The sequence below is a fragment of the Falco biarmicus genome, chromosome 9 (assembly GCF_023638135.1).
Source record: "Falco biarmicus isolate bFalBia1 chromosome 9, bFalBia1.pri, whole genome shotgun sequence".
Classification (NCBI taxonomy): Eukaryota; Metazoa; Chordata; class Aves; order Falconiformes; family Falconidae; genus Falco; species Falco biarmicus.
This window is the reverse complement of record NC_079296.1, coordinates 33,602,944-33,617,088: the sequence shown is the minus strand read 5'-3', so window position 1 is coordinate 33,617,088 and position 14,145 is coordinate 33,602,944. Positions and strand designations below refer to the sequence as shown.

Sequence of the window (14,145 nt, the reverse complement as noted above, 5' to 3'; positions counted from 1 at the left end):
AATTCAAGTTTCCACAGCCATCATGCATCTCTCAAACGAACAAACAAACAAAAAAGAGCAAAAACTTAACAAGTTCTGCTGTGCTCCCCAGCGCTGTGCTGAGGAGCTGTGCTTACTTGGCTTGCCTCCAGCAGCCAAAAATGGACCAGGGTTTTCAGGGCTAAATGAAAGCTGACTGCAGAAAATGCACTGGTAAATGTTTATTAGCAGTTGCCATTCTAATTTTAACCTCTGGACATTCTTAGAGCCAATTACAAAAAGCAAGCCTCTTAGAAAGGAAGGAGACATGGATTCTTATGGGAAATAACAGTTTCAAATACTTCACCAGTGTTATAATCCATGCTGGGAGCAGAAAACCCTATTTCTTTCCCTTCCCATGTTGAAGGGTGTGGGACTCTAGGAATACAGAATGCCATGCCAATACACTCTGTATAAGCTTTTCTCCTGGCTGATAAGGGTTCTATCAGTCCCTGCAGAGCTGTTTCATGCAACTGAACTCTCCAGAACTATTCAAAAAACTTCTCCTCAAGCCTTAATTGCATCTTTGTGGATCAAAACCACTACTGCGGTTCAACATAACTTTCCTGCCCAGGCCCACTCCTTCCTCCAGCACAAAAGACCATAAAAACCTTAACAGAGGTAACTGCTCAAGCCCTACCCTGTGCACACCAGACTGTCCAATGTTCATAGCAGCAGCTTCTGCACAGACTCTGTGCAGCTATTTATTACCTGCAGACGCTCATCATACTGACACAAGAGGTCACACCATGGACCAGAACTAGTCCAAGATCTCCAATCAGAAGCACAGATGCAGATCTGTTGGACAGTAGATATTTTCTTCTTTTCCTTCCCATAAAGTTAATGCCTTAGGTGCAACCCAGATGCTCCAGAGTTGTGTTTTGGATAGTTACAAGGCAAAAAAAAAAAAAAAAAAAAAAAAAAAAAGAGACCAACAAAAAAAAAGCCCAACAAATTGGTTAGTCCCTGGGGCAAATAGTTGCCTGCGAGGATAAACTTCACTTGCAGGTAGTACTGTGCTGTTGCCAAAAGGCTTCCCCCAGTAATTCTTAGCATGTCAGCACCTACCTTTATTCCTTGGCCAACTGTATCAAAAAAAACCAGTGAGAAGCAGCATTCCTGGGTCTCAGTACTCCGGCACTCTTGTCTGTACTGTAGCCTACAGTCTTCTGTTCTTCCAAATTATTGTCAATTCTTGATTTAGCTTCCCTCTCCACCCTACAAGCTCATCAGAGATTGATGGGAGTCCCACAAGCTGAATGAGTCGTCTTTCTATACTTTCTGAATTCAGACTCTTCAATTTGAGCCAGATATGCTGCCTGTTATACTAGCTGCTACTTGTTTTGTTCTACCTGTGACGTGAACAAGCATTCCCTTGTAAAATAAAAGCTAAATTCCCCTATTGCAAGTCTGTAAGTCTGAAGGCAAAACCATAGCAGATGATGCCTTTCCCCTTGACCTACAGCTCAGAAAAGGCACTGCTCTCTGGGGAAATCATCCCTCCCTGCCTGGGTCCAAAGAAGTCCTCTTCTCACCTCGATACAAGAGGTGACCAGCAGCCCTCTGCTTTTCTAATCAAGGCATCCTACATCATCTCTTCCCTGGATACTTTCAAGGCCTTGAACCGAGCACAGGGACAGTATAAGTAGTATGGGAACCTACAGATCCTTATGGGATCTCTACACAGCCATTTTGTAGCTGGACTCAACTACAGCAACAGCACAGACACAGAGGCAGTTCTACAGCACCAGACAATAGGATACAGTGGTACCATGACCTGGGACATCTCAAAACCCAAAGGCACCATGCACTATTCCCAATTTCACAACTGCTCCCAGCACCCACAGTGACACTACGATAGCAAACCACCTAACAAGATGCTAATGTTTGGGCTGACAGAGCTGACCCCTCTGCTCTGGGGGTTTCCCTCTGACACAGGAATCCCTAAACAAGGGAAGAGACCATGGCAATTCTTTCCACAGAGAGGATGTTAGCACAAGCTGAGCACAGCATCTAACAGACTTAATTTCTCATCTGTACTGGTGTAAGACCTGGTCTTCCCTCTGTATCAGAGCTGTAGTTTGGTTACCGAGGACAAGGTTTGGTTTGAGGTTTGAGGGTTCTCCCCCTCCCTTGCTTTTTTTAAAAACCATAGCTCCAAAAATAAAAAGCTACAGTAGACAAAGACCTTCACGACATGGCAAAATCTTAAGTACATCAATTCAAAAGCACTTTCTCACATAGTAATTAAAAACCTCAACAGTACCAATGAAGAGCAATAATAAAATCCTTACATGAGCCTAGGTTGTTAGATGCAACACCAGTTTAAAATTACCTACATGACAAGTTACAGCTATTTGGGAGGGAAAAAGTACCACCTGCTCACAATATTTCAGATTTAGTTCCTGTCTTAAAATTTAAGATCCCTGTATTAACTGAATTTCCCACATACCACAGTTGTCCTCTCTCCAATTCCAACTTTTCTAACTATCACTGCAATCTCCAGTTTCCTCAGGTGAACACCCTGTTTCTGTATAACAGGTCAAAGACTCTTTAGCAGTGGCAGTAGCAGTATTTTGCATAAGATAATACAGAGGAAATAGCTTATTGTTAACCATTTCAAGACTAAGAGTCAGCAGTTTAGCATGTAAAAGCAGTCACAGGCAACTTAGGTCACACAGCTGACAAGCTGCAGGAAACACTGTTGACAAGCGTGAGCAGCAGGAAATACTGGAGGTGAAAGGCACAGACAAGTCAGGCTTTTTGTTGGGAAAAAGCAGCAGCTTTGACCTGCAAGGTAGCTGACAGTTTTTATTCTTATCTAAATGGAGGTATAATCCAGGTATCTACCTATTAAATATTCCACATTTAAAATTATTAAAATAGCAAAAATCTGATTACAGGGTAGCCATCCTCTAACACTGAACCGATGTCCATACGAATATTCCCATCTTCAAAGGATGTAAACCCACCTGCCTCTGAACATAGGTGCAATTTTCTGCCTCAAAGGCAAACTTGCTACTACTAATTTTAATAATCTTTAGTTGTGACTTCAAACTCCTCACCTTTCTCCTGACACTTGTTTTTGTTTCCAGCACAATCACCAGTTGCATATGTTTAATAATATTTGCATTACAGCAGCTTGCCACATCATACTTTTATTACACTGCTCTTTATTTCTTCAGCAAGTTCACATCTTTTTCTTTAGCATGACTCCTTCTCTGCTACCTCTATGAAAGCCTGGCCTGTTTGGGAAGGGCTCCTAAACTCTCTCTGCTTCCAACTAGCATTTGCAAGGTCAACACTGTTATTCAAATGAGAGTACAAAAAAACACACCAAAAAGCATACAGACTATTTTTTGGTAGACTGGGCTAAAAACCTACCACCAGGTTCTGCTGAATGAATCCTTAATTTTACCTTTTTTGTTATGCCCTTTGTCAATGCAAGAGTTTGCTAGGAGATATGCTCGACATGCACAAATAACACTCTCAAAATAGTTCTTGCACACACTGTCACACTCAGAAAGGTACAGCATTTCTTTATACCACTAAGTCAAAGCTTCTGCGATCAGTAACTGAAAGACAGGCCAAGTGCTTTTTCTGTCTAAGCAATTCATGCTTAAATCATCATAATCTATAAAGAAAATGGGGGGGGGGGGGGGGGGGGGGTTGTAGTAAAGTATGACTTGATAAACTCTCACTGATTCCTGTTGCAAACAGGCTTGCTTTTTTCCTGCAATTACAGAAGAGGGATTTTTCCCCCCACCACTTTCAGTTGTCACAAGCAGCCTATTGTTTGGATTTAGCCATGCAGCACTCCTGATGCAAACCCACAGCTCATGTTAGCACAACAGACTGCACGTAACTAAAAATCGAACAGAAGGCAATTCAGTCCCATTACAATAACAGTGCTTTGTGCTAAATACCTGTTTGGAGCAAACAAGAGATACATACCCTGCTCTGGATCAGCTAGAGATGACAGTGCTGGTGCATACCAGAGAAATCTTGCAATACTTCCAAATATACAGGTGCCTGTATGAATGTTGTATATCAGATGATAGCTTAGCAGCCTGTTACTATCAAACATCACGCAGATCAACTACCCCAAATCCAGGAAACCAAAAATTGCTCAAGACTACACCTCTATGCCTCCCTGCACAGAAACACCATGGCTGCATCTTCTCTCATTCAAAAACTGATTCAAAACCGGTTGGACACACTAAAATGAGTCATCTCTGTGCACTGCTGCCTTAACTCTGAAAACTCCTGCTCTGTTCCTCTGCTAAGGGAACTGAAATGCCATAAGCTCACTCGTAGCTGTGGCAACAGCAAATGCAAATCCTGCCACACTGCAAAACTTCACCACAGTCTCCTCCAGCACATGTGAACTACATGCCAGCAAAACCACCCCCCCACACCAAGAATAAATTGGGTTTCTGAAAGCTGCTCCCTCTCCTAAAGCAAAAATCAAATAGGCTGGGCAAAGTTTAGCCAGGCTTACATTGCTTTAGCAGGATTTGTACTAGCTGTGCTTTAAGGCACTTAGAAATGGGCTCAGAAGAGTTTGGAAACTGTGCAAGAAGAGGTTCAAGATTTCTCATGTACAACTGCAAAGACTACACTCACTGTTTAAATTAGCTGAGCAGCTACTGTATTTGCAGCCTTGAGTTTCAGGCTGACCAAATCATACCACTGCTGTTTTAATGCAACAAATTTAGCAGTGGATGTTTAGGCACAGAAGGGAAAAAATGGGTTTATTTTTAAAAAATGTGTTAATTAATCAGAAATCTGAAGAATATTAGCATATCTGAATGCAACACCAAGGGCTTTTCTTGGGAGATATGTCATATTTCTAAGATACAGCCAGTAACTGCATGTAACCAACTGGAGGTTAAAAAACAAGGGGGGGGGGGGGGGGGGTGCAGAGGGAGAGAAGCAAGGAAAAAAGCAGCACCTAACAAGTTTCCAGCAGCAAAGCTTGTGTGAACTGTAAGACCTGAATTGCAAATTTAGCTTTCGTGAGAACTTTACCTCTGAGCCCAGCAGATGCTTGCAGGGTATCTACTTGTGGTTTGCAAAAACTTCTCAGATGAGCTTTAATATTCTGAATGACAAACAAAGAATAAAAGTCCCAACCAACACTCCCTCTCCCTGCATGTGGAGAAGTTAGGGTGGGGAACTTCCAGGTTTTTGGGTTCAGTGGGGGTGTTGGTTTTGTTTTCCAGTGGGAGTTGTTTGCTTTTTGCTTGTGTTTTGTTGTGGTGTGTGCTTGGTGTTTTTAAAAAGACAGTTTGGATTACCACGTGCATATAATTTTAGAGACTGAAAACACTACAACCTAACCTTCACCTATTTATGAGCAAAGCTAATCTAATCCCACAGTCAGGTTGTTCTATCTGGTAGCAAAGCAAATGAGCTAAAAAAGAAGGAAAGGGAGAGTTACCATGGGATACCAAGATGCGTCACTTCTCTTGGCTCTCTTGGCACCACGTGACATCTCAGCCGTGAGTGAAGAACTCAGCAGATGGGATAGAAAAAAAAATTAAAAAGGTCTCTAGATTATAGCAAAGTTTAGGCTTTTACATCAAATTTGCTAACTTCTTATAGCTACAGAAGTACAGGCAAACGATATTTATCTATAAACCGAACTATCTGTCTATAAATATATTGCCACTGTGCAATAAATACATGCTTTCCCTTCCAATAGTCATCATATACACTTTTCAGTTCATTTAAATACAGTAAATTTAGTCCAAGCACGTTCAGAAATACTGCTCTTGCCATCTTCAGTAAGAACTATCCCTTGCCTTTCAAAGGAAGCAAAGCAGGTCATTAGTTTCCACCTTGCTCGTAAATACAGAAGCAGGCACGTCACAACAAGAGACACGAGCAGAGTTCAAGAGAGATCAGAAGAGGAATGAATCACTTCCAATTTACTCTCAAAGTTATCACACAGGTCACCAAATCCATGCCTTGAGATGGGAGTCCACTGAACCAAGACTCTTAATTTTCAAGGTATCACTGTTCAGCAGCGTGCCACTGCAAAGCTGCCGTGTGCATGTGCAGTGTGCAAGCTGACCCTACCACATGCTCACTTATACTTTCATTTTCACCCCACTCAGTCCAGTATAAATTTTTAAACATCTCTTGCTCCGAGTCCTCCTTCTCTACACAAAACTGTAGAGTGCTTCAACGTTTGATTTCTTCCTCCTCCTTTTACAGCTGCCAATTTCTTTCTAGCATGTCAAAACAGCTCTGATTCAAACGACATTATTCCACCTCCATCCTCCTCCACCTCCCAAAGCCTCCTAACACCCACACACTGCTGCACCAAAACCTCCAGGGCAATTTGGTCCTTTCATAGGCCAGACAAGCAAACCACCTCTCTGTAGTAAAAAGCAACGTAGCATACCCTTCACCTTCCAAGGCATCCTGGTGACTTTCATGGTGCAATCCCTGAGTTTCAGCTCTACCCAAACATTACGACATGCTGAAAATAGAGCTTACAGGGAAACAGTGAAGCTCATTTGTCTCCAATGCATCACAGTAACCTGTTTGCTACTTCAGGCACCAGCTGGCAATCTGCCACTCCAACCTACCCAACTATTAGCATTCTCCTATTAGCTCCAGATTGCAAAACTTTGGTAAAGTAACACAGTAAATTATCCAAGACTGCTGCTGTAATAACCTGCTCTTAAACACCTTTTTATCACCCAAATCACTTGGTGCTATGCTAGTTTCCCATTAACTACCAAAACCATGACATAATACCGAAGTCAAGACACCCCACATTTAATTTATTACTCTAACTGGTAGCCCTTGCGTTTGCACACATCTATATAACATGACATTTGAGAACGGCTAAGCATTACTTACTACCTACTTAAAAAATGAAGTTTCACATTTCTGTAGCCAGATTAACACAGATGGTGTTACCTTCTTCAAAACATCGCTTTAATAACTGTTCCCTAAGCCAGCAGACAATGTCTCTAATAGCCATGGTTAGGTTTTATTCAGCCTCATTTGAACTTCTAATCTTTCAGCAATGTCCTGCAGCAGGGATTGCCATGGCATAACTTTGCACCACCAAAAGAAAAACATTACCAAAAGAAAAACCTTCCCTTGTTATAATCTTGTTGCTTCCCTGTTTAATTTGACACTATTTTTTTGAATGAGGGCGGCCTGGGTACAGTCATCCTCTGCTCACACTTTGTCGTCTCACTTCCTCCACTCACAATCGTTTTTCTTCTCCAGGCTGAACAGCCAAAGTGTATTTACCTCCTTTTATCCTTTTACACAACAGCTGCTCTGTGCCCTTGATTACCTTCATCATCCTTTGCTGAACCTTTTTCTTTTTGGACATGGAGGACCAGATGGCATTCAAGACACAGGGAATCAAGGAGATTTTTATTTATTTTTTTTTTTACCAGTAGCTTGTTATTTTATTCTCTACCCCTTCACTAATAACATTAATTCATTTACTACTTTGACTTTACAGCTATTTTCAGCGCATGGATCTCCAAATTCAGAAAAAAAGCCTCCCAAGAGCAGTACAAACCCCAAAACTAACATCATGTTTTAGAGACAGGGAAGGACCTGGAAAGTGCAGTAATCTCTTAATCTCTCACAATGGCCGTTTCCAAAACTTCATTTCAACCAGAGTAGCAGAGCAAGGCATTAATCACATCCCTGTCTGCATGAAGAAGCCTTCCTCCATCCTCTCACTTCCCTCTGCTAAAGTACTCATCCTCTGCCACTCAGGTACAGGTCTGGAACCACTGATTTCTTTTACATGTCCCAACCTAGGGTTCTCCAAGTTTTTGCAAAGTGCCCCAGCCCAATGGGCACCCCAGCCCCTCTTACCTGCTCAGAGAATCATACTAGCATTCCCCCTGCCTCACACATATTGTTGACCCCTCCTATGTACCGCTACTCAAGCTTGCAGGCCTGCAACAGGTCTGCTGGGAGCTCAAGCAAGCCCAGGAGAAGGAGCAAAAACATCAGTGCTTTGCAAGTGCAGAAGCCAAAAGAGCAAGGAGGAAGGTGGCAGGAAGCAGAAGGGAGCATGGATCTCATGTTCAGAGCTGGCAAGCCTGAATTCAGACCCACAGGCTCTATATAAAACAAGCAGAACATGCACCTCAAGCTGCTTGTGCTTTCTTAGAAAAACAAACAAAAACCCCCACATGTATTGGTCGCCTGTTATTTATTATTTCCTGATACAGACGAGCAAAGTGACCTTTGCTGAGGCACACAAAGAAAAATATGCTTTTTTAATAGTAACCAATTGCCGCTTTACAGCTTCATTGACCTTGTACCACATACCAGATTACTTACCTCACCTACGCTCAACACATGCCCATTTCCTCTTTTCATGTGGAAACAGAGTATCCAGCACTTTTTGTGTCAGTAATAACCCCAGTAAACCAAGGGCCAGAGCTGTATTCTGAAACTCCTCCCTGGTATGCAGGGGGTTTTTTCAGTTTTCAGCACCTCACCCTCTTCCCCACACAGGTTGACAATATAGATTTGCTTCAAAGTGTTCATTTTCACTCCACCCCAAATTGCCACAGAGAAGTAGATACTGATTGAATATAAGAATTTTCCAGCTAAAACAAAAGAATCAGTACAGAAACATTTCTTAAAAAATAATCCTAAAATGGGCATTTTACTGACAAACAATGGGATTATAAATGCACAGAGAAAGAACTTCAGATTTAACCTGACTTTTGCAGGGACAACACATATCTTGCACAAGCAGGAAGCAGCAGGATGCTGTTCATGTAAGTTAACTTAAAGAAACACCTGCTAAGTCTTTAAACTTAACCCTTGCAAGGCTGTGGGGTAAAAATACAGCTCTTCCTGGGGACAACCTGCCAGGTACACCTACTGCACAGTTTAGGATGCTGGCTGGAATAGACAGGAAGGATGGATTAATTTTGCTTGTGATAACTGTGCTTTAACTCAAGTGAGCGTCTAGCACTCCACCTTGAGAAGAAAGAGCATCAACAGGTCCAGGAACAGACTTTCTTGGATACTCCACCTGGAATTTAAGGTTTCAAAAGAGTTCTCGCTTGTAAAAAACAAATTAAACTAATGTAGCCTGTGAAACAGCACTCCTTTGCTGGAGGCTACTACTCTCAGGCATTCATCTTTCTAGATGCTCAGTTCCCTTCTTTCTCCAGCGAGCCACTCCTTTCTAGAGCATTACTCTATCCAGTTTTCACAACGTACAGGGACACCCTCCTGCCCACCCAATATGCCCTCCTGAACAGAGACACACATGCTCACTGACATGAGATTTTGACACATAGATCTCTTTACAAGAAGGTATCAATTGCTGCAATACCTGAGTAACCTTGTCCAACTGTTCACCAAGTAGCTCGCCATCCTGGAAGGTCTCAGCTGTTTCACTGATACCTAACATGTATCTTTCAGTGCAAGTGTTTGTGCTGCTTCTTTCCAAACAGTAAGATTTTGGCTGTCAGCGTCATCCTTCTCCAATGCTTGCTTCTCATCCAGGTCAAATCAAGCCAAATGAGGGTGAGGGACAGGAAAAGAGTATTAAGACAGTTTACCAAGGCAGGTATTAAATGATGTGCAATGGTTCCCCAAAGCAACAGACAAAAAAGCTGTGGACAGCAGTGTGTTACTGCACCATCACCCTCCCCCTTGAAACTCTCCCTTATCCTGAATCCCTCCTGTGCACTCTTTCTTCTCCAAGCTCAGCTCAATTCACACTTTCATCTCATCCTCTGGGCCTCCCTACTGCCACTGCAGAGACTCAAGACAACAACTGAAAATTCAGTAAAACTATACCATGCTTGTATTTCCCCTCCAGAGGAGACAAATTTGCAGAAAACTGACCACTGTGCTAGAAATTGTAGAGAGGAGTTCTCTTTCCTTACTTAACTGCAACACATGCAGTCCATAATGTTACAAGAGCAACAAGCTGATGGCTTCGGTCACAGGCCAGCAGTGGTACCTTACACCATGCTCAGGCAGAGGCACTCCCCATGAAACACCATTTTTATGATGAGCATACAGCATGCCAAACTACACAGCACCCAAACTACACCAATTTAAGACACAGTTTCAAAAGACTCAATGCACAGTGCTGCAGCTATCATATCATAAGACGATCAACACCAGAGCTCTTGAATTAACAACAGCAAGCCAAATGATCTGTGTTTGAAAGTATTAAGATGACAACCCCAGAAATCATCAATTTAAGAGATCAAGTTTTGATTTGGGTCTGGACTAGTAGCTAGTAATGCTCACTGCACAGGGGAAAGAGGTTCAGAATAAAGTTTCCTCACTAAGGTACTGCTTTACAGTGGAGGAGTACAAATAATTACTATCTGCTGCTGCCCCCCCTGCCTTTTGGCTAGGCAGTGTGTGCAAACAAGGGTGCATTGGAGTTGTGAAGCTGAGTACACAACATATTTCCTACACACAGAAACTAGCTCACTTTCATACCAGCTGCTTCAGCTGTGTAAATAGGGGCTAAAGTACTGCTTTATATATATTCTGTAAAACTAAATCCTACAGAATGTAGCCAAGTAAGAGTCACAAAATTTTTAAACTCTTTATCCTTGTACTATACTCCTTTATATCATAGTATTAGCATAGCATTCACTGTAGATAACATTATTAATATTTGACAAGGAAGTAGTCTATTAATTATAAAACCTTTCTCAACAGAATGCTTTAGGAAAATCTTGATGGGGGTTGGGCATGAAATCAAGTGTATTTTTCATGCATCACCTGCAATTTTGTGATTACAATATTTGTGATTAAGTATCTTAGGCTACTGCATGCAATTTACCTGTTCAACTATTTCTCTAAAACGAGAGCAAGTCAATGCACTTAAAAAAACCCATCCTCAGCTCCATAACATTACCATCTTGATAACAAATCTGAAATCTAACTGGTAGGTGATGCTTCAGAGCTAGCAGTGATTTAAGAACAGAGCTGACATGCTTCAACAGACTCACCCATAGCATTAGTCCTTAGGGGTTATAAGCAGAGCTCACATGTTGGCTTTGAGCAAGATGACACCCTCACAAAGCACAAACAGAACCTCGTGCTGAGTATTACTGGAGCATGAGAAAGATCATTTAGAGAAATGGCAGCTACAACATAGCTAGTTGTCTTATCTCCTTTGTAAACAGCTTTTAAACTGCCAGGTACAGCTATGATTAAGGAGCAGCTCGAGATTAGAAGAGACATCCTAGTAACTGCTGACAGGTAAGTTTATTTGAGCTTCAGCACAAGCATTTGAAGATGAAAGAGCACAACAAGGATGCTGAAAGACAACTGACTGCTTAGGGAACACATACCAGTTTTCAAATGATTTCTGTGATGTACAGTAATGTTAATGATCACAGCATTCACCGGGAGTTAGATCATCCATTTAGCCGCTGGTTTGCCAAATCAACTGCCTGGGGATTTCAAATAGGGTCAGCAAAAACTGTAGAGCATTGCAAAACTGGAGTCAGTGCCTTTGCATTCTTGGTATTCAGCTGCCTTCCCTGAGAAACTTCACAAAAGACTAAAACACAAGCCGGGAGGGGAGAACAAAACATCAAGAGGAAGAGCAAGCTGAGTGCTACAACTCATTTCAGGAAAGTTGCATGTTGTCTGTGCTGACTGCTATGCCCAGACCTGTCAGTCTGCTTTATCTACGGTGCTTGACTTTGCATCTCCTGCTGGCTTCATTTAAATGTTTTTCATGCATGATTATTAGTTTTGGAGCAGATAGGAGTTTGATGAACCAGTACTATGGCAGGATGGTTATGCTGTCAGATGTAGCCCATCTATACTTTTGGCAGGGGGCAGACAAAAGTAACAGCTTCATGCTGAAGAGGGTATCAGTAAATTTAGGTAGGCAACAGCATTTGTGAAACATCCAAAGCAACCTTGTAAGCACAGTTAACATATCCTAATAACAAAACCAGCATTTGTGAAAAGAATGTTCCTACCTTTGCTGCCACTTGCCTTTCAAGATGTGCTGTATAGTTCAGGGAGCTACCAACACTGTATTTACACAAGCTTTCCAAGAAAGCACCAGTAAAGCTTGGGGAACTTAGCAATGCATCAGTCTGGAGATGGCTGCAATGAAGTTCAACGATGCAGAAGAGGGCAGGGAGAAACCTAAAGGTAAGAGCATGCTCTAGACAAGATGATATTTAAGTCTGCCTAGATGTAGCTTGGACACACACACAATTTGGGACAGTCACAGAGGACTGACGACAGAGCAAACATCCTCCGTTGGAACTACAAAATCCCTCAGCATTTTAATAACAAATATTCTTCCCATTCTTTGCTAGGAATTTATCACCATGGAACAAAATATGTTAGATATAACATTTTGTCTTCCTTAGTAGTACATAGAAATCTGTCAAAACAGTTGCTGACAGCCTTTTAACTATTCATTGGAAATGGGGACAGCAGAGGAAGGGGGAACACAGGCCAGGAAAAAAAAATGTTTTAATGCATCTTGAAAATAAAACTATGAGAAGAGAGAAAAATATTTAATGAATGAACTGAAACAAAGCATCTTGTGCAAGAACCCAAATAATCATTATCATTTGTGGAATAATAAAACTGCAAAACCATGGAGTAATTCTAAACTCTATCTGTCATTAGAATAATGAATAAACTAGTCAATAATTATCCAATAAGAAAGTGCTATTTAACAGGGTCTAATTCAACAGGGGAACATAGCCTGTTGGATCTGCCCAATGACTGAAGTTGGGGGAAACCAACCAATTAATAATACAGCTTCCCAAAAGGCACAAAAACCAGAAGTATCACCATCAGAGTATGTGTCTCCTGGGTTGCAGATTAAGAGGATGCTGAGATTCATTAAACACTTCAGCACCATTTGAATACAGGTTTGCTGAATGCTAAGAAACCAGAGAGCAAAACAAGATTAGAGATCAGCAAGATGGCATTCCCCTCATGAATCCAAATAAACAAGACATTCTGAACTATTTCCAGCATGACTTCAGCACAAAATAACATTTGCACTTCAACATAATAGTTGATGTTTTAACTGCATGCTAACAGCTATGGGAACAGTCACACACACACACAGGAGTCCCAAGTTTAACATCAGCTGCTCAGCCTTCAGAGGAAGCAAAAAGAGTTGCAAAAGAGTCGTGCTGTACTTCAAAGCAGCAACTGCCTTTCAGATAAAGACTAAATTTATTTACATTCACTCCTCAAGCACCTGAACCCAAGTAGAGCACACCGGTTGTTTCAGAATTTGCTAGGTGCCCTGTCCCACCCCCAGTGCCTCAGACAGATGATGTGACACTTGAAGTGAGTAGTGACAGCATTACCCATCAAGACCCAACTGAAACCTTATGTACACGAGACCCAAGTAGTAAAAATTAAGTCAAAGCAAAAAGGTGCGCAAGCAAAGAGGATGCAAAGTAAGATGGAAAACGCATTTTCCCTTTGAACACATGAGAGAACTGGTGAGCACACCCTTACAGGAAATCCGATCACTTGAGCCCATAAACTGTGAATCAATCTCAGTAAGTCAGAACAGCCTCAGGACAAAGGAACAGCCATTTGCTAATTCAGCTGACAAACAAATCTGGAGAAGGAGGAATCCTTCCTCATATTAAGGATTAATCATCAGCAGGTATGGCCTATTTTCATTAACTGCAGTCATTTCCTGCCAGCACACCCTTTGCCTTTTCCAAGAAACAGGGGAGCAGCTACGTGTCTGAGGGCAAATGAATTAGGAGACAAGAGTGAAACTATCAACGGCAACTTGCTTTATGCTACTAGCTTACCAAGAACTAGCCAAGCTATTTAGTAAGCAGCAACGGCTAGGAAATCTACCAAAGTCAAATCTGATGGATATGAACAAACTGAGCATAGGGAACATAAAATCTGCTACAAATTTCAATTAAATCTTCACTTTTGGATAAGTGCCCAAGATGTTAAAGCCATCACTTCTCTCCTTGGACTCCTCACTCCTCTCTCGACATATCACTGCTCCATTAACACGGGAGGAGGCAGCAGCAGCACATCAGACCACAGACTGGATTCTGGCACTCTTCACCCTCCTCACTTTTAAAACACAACCTGTGGACTTAGTGTTTGTAT

The 14,145-nt window shown here is 41.8% G+C and overlaps 1 protein-coding gene across 3 annotated transcripts in view; it reads right to left on the bottom strand.

Moving 5' to 3' along the window:
* SGMS1 (sphingomyelin synthase 1) overlaps positions 1–14,145 on the bottom strand; it is a 99,418-nt gene that overhangs the window by 52,530 nt on the left and 32,743 nt on the right. Inside the window, exon 1 of one of the 3 annotated variants that reach the window (XM_056351563.1) lies at positions 5,462–5,553. The exons of the other annotated variants lie outside the window; for them this stretch is intronic. The gene's annotated coding sequence lies outside the window, so the exon portion shown is untranslated. Of the gene's footprint in view, positions 1–5,461; positions 5,554–14,145 lie in introns of those variants that run through there. 3 annotated transcript variants of the gene reach the window in all.